This window comes from Rhincodon typus, chromosome 11 (assembly GCF_021869965.1).
Source record: "Rhincodon typus isolate 14 chromosome 11, sRhiTyp1.1, whole genome shotgun sequence".
In the NCBI taxonomy this organism is placed as follows: domain Eukaryota; kingdom Metazoa; phylum Chordata; class Chondrichthyes; order Orectolobiformes; family Rhincodontidae; genus Rhincodon; species Rhincodon typus.
Genome location: NC_063342.1, coordinates 35,522,850 through 35,529,313, shown reverse-complemented (window position 1 = coordinate 35,529,313; position 6,464 = coordinate 35,522,850). Strand labels below are relative to the sequence as shown.

The 6,464-nt window shown below is 39.3% G+C and overlaps 1 protein-coding gene across 3 annotated transcripts in view; it reads right to left on the bottom strand.

Moving 5' to 3' along the window:
* si:rp71-68n21.9 (kelch-like protein 13) overlaps positions 1-6,464 on the bottom strand; it is a 67,649-nt gene that overhangs the window by 3,752 nt on the left and 57,433 nt on the right. The window lies entirely within an intron of this gene.

Sequence of the window (6,464 nt, the reverse complement as noted above, 5' to 3'; positions counted from 1 at the left end):
CTGCTCCTCTGATGCTGCTTGGCCTGCTGTGTTCATCCAGCTCTACATCTTGTTATCTCAGATTCTCCAGCATCTGCAGTTCCTACTATCTCCGAACTAGAGGGTGTATTTTTAAGGTGAGAAGAAAGATTTAAAAAGGGACCTGAGAGGCAACTTTTTCACACGGAATGTGGTTTGTATATGGAATGAACTGCCGGGGGAAGAGGTAGAAGCTGGTACAATTACAACAGTTAAAAGACATTTGGACAGTTAAATGGTTAGGAAAGGTTTAGAGGGATATGGGCCAAATGCAGGCAAATGGGACTACTTTAGTTTGGCAAACTTGGTCAGCATGGGTGAGTTGGACTGAAAGGTCTGTTTCAGTGCTGTATGACTCTGACTCTCCAGGCATTATCAAAAAGTTGGATCTACAGGTACGAATTTCTGAGCTTGAGGCAGGAACTGGGTGAGACCACTGAGAACTACTTAATGGTGAAGAAATATAAACACAAACGTAAATTTAAAGAACGGATTGGTTTAATCTACCAGACTTTCAATTAGGGCTCTGCACATCCTAATATGCAAAAAATTCTAATTGGAAAGGACAAGGTAACAATATAACATGCCTTAGAGACTGCAAAGCACATGAAGTCCTCAGTAGACAGATGAAATGCTAACTACTCAATTGGCTGTTTTGTAGTCACTTCAATGGAGATTGCTGTGACACTGCATCAACAACAAAATAATATATATCAAATGGGAGAGAAAAATGTGCAGAAGCTATGAATGACAGTGTTAATTCACCGACAAGAAATGTACGGTTCAAACTGCTGAGCTTGCGGAAAACCCAGTGTTTTGATCTCTGTAGAGACCATTAATGTTTAAAGAGCAATTTAATACAAAATGATTAACTGACAGAAGTTATGCCACACGATTTCCTGTTTTTAAACAATAACAAATTTTACTGTACTTTATAAGCGAAGCAGGCACCATTAACATTACAGTTTGTCAAGAATCAGTATTTTTTCCATATTCTTTCATGGGATTTAGGTGTTGCTCACAAGATCAGTATTTGGTGCCAATCTGTAATTGCTCTTGAAGCAATTTGCCATTTCAGAGGACAGTTAGGATTTGACCACATTATTGTGGATCTGGAGTCATGCAGAGATTTCTTTCAACATTAGTGAACGAGGTGGGCTTTTACAACTCTTGGTGGTAGTTTCATGACGCCATTACTGAAACTAGCTTTATTCCAGATTGACAAATGGATTTTAATTGCCTCCAGCTGTCATGCTCAGATTGTTATCCATATCTCCAGGGCAATTAGTCTGGCCTCTGATTACTATTGATATTGCCGCTATGCCATCATTTCCTCTTTTACTTCCTACATCTGTCCCAGAGTTAAACATTACAAGATCTTGATCATTCCATTCTCCTTCTCGATCCACACCAAGTATTCCAGAACTCTCTGGAATTCACTTTGAATTCTCCTCAGTGTTCCAGCTATTCTCTGAGCAACGAGATTTCATGGGGATCTCTCCATAAGCTTTTTGCAACCTGACTTTCCAATATTTCTCTTCTCTAAAATTTCTCAACTGTGGGCTTCTCAGCTCAAACATGAACCTCATTTTATTTATGCTTAATGGTTTAAAAATCAGTAACAACACTATTCTGAATCTTCTAGCTCCTAAAATTGGCTTTGGACAGGTAGAGATAACAAGGTGTAGAGCTGGATGAACACAGCAGGCCAAGCAGCATCAGAGGAGCAGGAAAGCTGACGTTTCGGGTCTGGACCCTTTTTTCAGAAATGGACAGGTAGATACTGCTTTACAGCTCCTATACAGATTGTATCTCTGCTAGTTCTCAAACTGAATTATTTGTTGTCACTTTGAGTGTTATTCTAAGTTTTCTTTAGCTACAAGCTAGACAAATCCAGCATCATTTTCCCTCAGTTCTTTAATTCCTTAATTCTTTCACTCACTTGACTCTCAAAACACAGAGATTAGGGCGGCACAGAGGCTCAGTGGTTAGCACTGCTGCCTCACAACACCAGGGACCTGTGTTCAATTCCACCCTCTGGTGACTGTCTGTGTGGAGTTTGCACATTCTCCCCGTGTCTGCGTGGGTTTCCTCTGGATGCTCTGGTTTCCTTCGACAGTCCAAAGATGTGCAGTCTAGGTGGATTGGTCATGCTAAATTACCCGCAGTGTTCAGGGATTTGTACATTAGGTGGGGATGGGTTTGGGTGGGTGCTCTGAGGGTTGGTGTGGCCTTGTTGGGCCGAAGGGCCTGTTTCCACACTGTAGGGATTCTATGATCTTCTAAGGACACACTGTGGACCTTTAAATATGGAAGCTGAAACCCAATTCTGGGTGCCCAAATTTTCACCAAGGTAGAATAAGAGTACAGGCAGGTGTAGATCCCAAGCTCACGCCCTCTACTCCCACCTGGTTGGTTCCTTTACAAAGACAGGATTCCTAGCCCTTCCCAATTTTCAGTAGTTAGGTCAGCTTCAAAAAATGTCATGGTTCATGGCCTCTCATAAGTATTATGAGTTATAGCGTGGATGAGACAACTTTCTAAAAGGTTTTACATGTGCCCCCATGCCAACCTATATCTCCTTAGTCTATCATTGGCCCCTCATAATGCCAATCTATGCAAGTCCACCCACCTAAATGGTCCCTTATACTCTCTAATGCTAGGCTACATCTCTCCACCCACTCTCCATGGTGCTTCGCACTGTCCATGCTTACCTGTGATTCATCCATACCCATTTATCCAGGACATATGCTGTATAGTAAAAATATATGAAAAAAACTTTAAAAACAGCCATTCATAACTTTACTTAAAAACTGCTTTTACTACAGCCTTATACAAGTTTGAAGCAACCAGGCATATATAGTAGCAATAGTAAAAACTGCAAGCACTTGACACCTCTTTTCCATGTGTAAATACACATTGACCGATTTTAAGAAGTAGATCTAAGATAAATCTGTCCAGCAAATAATTTTCTTTTTACCCTTGGATGTATCTGTTTTGACAAACTAATAGATATCTGGGCTCTCAATCAAGAAGGTAGAAAGAGGTTTTCAGCTTCCTTGGTTTGGAAACCGATGAATATTTTAAATCGTTATTGAAGTAACTGTAGAATTCATGTCCTTATTAAAAGTTCAGAGATGGGTTATCCACTATTAAATTTTCTTATTTCTAATTCTAATCTTATTAAATAAATATAGATTAGTCCACGAAGTATAATTATTGCAGCTCTGTCTCCCAGTTCCTGAATAAAGTGTCCCATCCATATTTAAATTAAGTTTCTAAACTAAAAGTTCTATTCTTTAACATATGTAGGACAAAATCAGCAATTTCTAGCATCAATCACTGGCAAAATATATGCAAAAGTAAGTAAAAAGATAGTAAAGTGGGTACCGGGTTAGAGCAATAGGGCGAATAAGAAGGAAAAGTAAACCAAACCATCGTACTCTGAGAAATGTGTTTAAGGACAGAACAGACCTAGGAACCATCAAAGTACGTGAAATATCTTGATGTGTCAGTTCCCAGAAAAAATGAAATTCACACAACTATCCATATCAGGAAAAATATGACCAAAGAATCCACAAGTGTAAATTTGAAACTGAAACTTGATATAGGTGTTATGGACCAGACCAAGCCTGCTCAAATGTATTTAGAACTTTTTCTTATTTTAAGGGTAAGGCTTTCCATTTCCTAATGCAATTCAATTGGTCAAACTATTTGACTTTAAGTGAAACACGTTATTTTTACACTACAGTTAAATAATGACAAAATAAAAATAAAATAAGAGAATTGGCTTAATTGTAACTCTATTGAAATGTTTAATAAAATAATGTATAAATTAACTACTACTAATTAATGTTCCAATATAGTAACATCAGATGAACACATCTTTGAAAAAGGCAAATTCAGTAAAATAGATTGTCTCACGTGCAATTTTAGCAGCAGGAAGAGAGCCCCAGCATTTAGTTGTAACAGAGAGAGGAATAAGAGCTTTCACATCCAGCTTCAAGACTCCAGCAACTGCTGAAAGCTAAAACTAAAAATCACGGTTCTGTAGGAGCTTCAACCCACCAAAATTTAAAAAGTAACTCAAAGGCCTCAGAAGCTGTTTGCTTGATTGGCTTTGAGCAGTCTGCTCGTCACCTCGGTCTCAACCTTTCTTCGTAAAAATAAAAGACAAAATACACCTCACTACTGGCCTATAGATAACTGAGATTTAATAGCAAGGAACAACCCAAATCAAAATGTCACACAAAGGAAAAGATGGTAACAGGAAGCTCTACATCATCACAACAACATCATCATCTGCAATAATGGAAAAGTTGTAAGAATAGCAGTTGATCTCGGTCAATTATAAGGTGATGAAGATAGCTCTGAGGTTTGAAAGTAGTACATCGGAAAGTGTCCTACTGGAAGTATGGATCTGATCTCAAAATATCCAACGCGTTTTGACAGATGGTCGTAGGATTCGAAGATTTTGTGTCTCACATCACCATTGATTCTGACAAGAAACCGGTGATAAAATGCCAAACATCCTTTGAGGTGAAGATGACCTTGTTAATCATGCTAGCATTCAAGGCAGTACATGGTTGACTGCACCCTAAGGATTCTGCTACAAATAAGACAGAATATAACAAATGACTGTGGCTTGGCAATTCCTCTGTTCATGTTTTCTCTCAACTCTGTGTTTCCTTTCAAAGGTGTAGCAATGCTGTGCAGTTTCCCCCAAGACTCAGAATCAACATCAAAACTAAATAAAGCCTTCTGAATATCCTTACAGTGTTCACTTTGATTGCCATGACAGCATGAGCTCCCAATAAAAGATTTATAAGGGCTGTGAATGTCAGGCATTCTGGTGAGCTACAGAGAGGCTGCGATAGGCTGGGACTATTTTTCCCAGAGCATTAGATGCTGAAAGGTGACCTTATAGAGGTTTATAAAATCATGCGGGGCTTAGGGTGACTAGCCAAGGTCTTTTTTTTCCCCAGGGTAGGGTAGCCCAAAACTAGAAGGCATAGGTTTATGGTGAGAGGGGAAAGATTTAAAAGTGACCTAAGGACAACTTTTTCACTCAGGAGGTGGCAAGTGTATGGAATGAGCTGCCAGAGGAAGTGGTGGAGGCTGGTACAATTGTAACATTTAAAAGGCATCTGGATGGGTACATGAATAGGAAGGATTTACAGTGATATGGGCCAAATGCTGGCAAATGGGACTAGATTCATGTAGGATACCCGATTGGAATGGATGAGTTGGATCGAAGGATCTGTTTCCATGCTGTACAACTTTATGACTCTACGACTCTACCTGAGCAGCCCAATTCAGTTTGGCTGTCTCAATATGACATGGATGAGGAATACTGTGATGAGTAACTCACCTCCTGACTCCTCAAAGTCTGTCCACCATCTTCAAGTCACAAGTCAGGTGTGTGATTGAATATTCCCTACTTGCCTGGATGAATGCAGCTCTAACAACACTCAAGGAGCCTGATACCATCCAGGACAAAGCAACCCAGTCAATGGCATCAACTCTCCCCATTTATCATTCATGCTCTGGGTTGTCTATTGTCATTTTCTATCATCATCTTAAATATTATGATGCAATGATCACTGTTTCCTAAATGATCCCCCACTGACACTCAATCTACTTGACCCATGTCATTTCCAAGAATCAGGTCAAACAATGTATCCTTTCTTCTTTGACTGGACACATACTGTTGTAGGATATTCAACTGAACACAATTTAGGAATGATAACCCTCACCATCATTTACACTACCGTTGTCTACATTTACATTCAAATAGTTAAAGACCTCATTATAACAATTGTATAACGTTGGCATCTCTTTGTGATTTCCTCGCAAATGTATTCCTCTAATTCCTTTCCACTACTTGGTGGTCTATAACCTATATTGAGCAATGTAATTGCGCCTTTTTTTCCCCAGCTCTAAGCAGATTGAAACTGTCCTTAAACTTCATGGGATATCTTCATTCATCTTTTTCTAACATCTTGTACCCAAGATTATTTGACATCCAATCCTTCCCTTTCTTGATTCAGGTCTCTGTTATTGTTACAATGCAATTTAGGAATATGACAATCTGTGTCTGTAACTCCCCAATCTTATTGACTAAACTCTGTGCATGCACATACATATGTGCAGCAACCCTGATTTAGACTTCAGCACTTTTTCACTTACATCAACATCACCTGTTGTTTCTCTATTCTCTACACTAGAGTTTCTGTCTTTCTCAGTATTTTGTGAAGCCTGGTATCCCTTTCTAATATTCTCTCTCAGTTCCTACAACAGTGCTGAGTTAGTTTAAAGTTCCATCAACAGCACTAGCAAAATATCCCATGAGGAACTCAGTCACAGCTCTGCCCAGTTGCAGTCTGTCCAGAGAGCGAATGAAATTGCTTGCTTTTTCCCATGGGAGCTCTGGCGTTATTAGAATA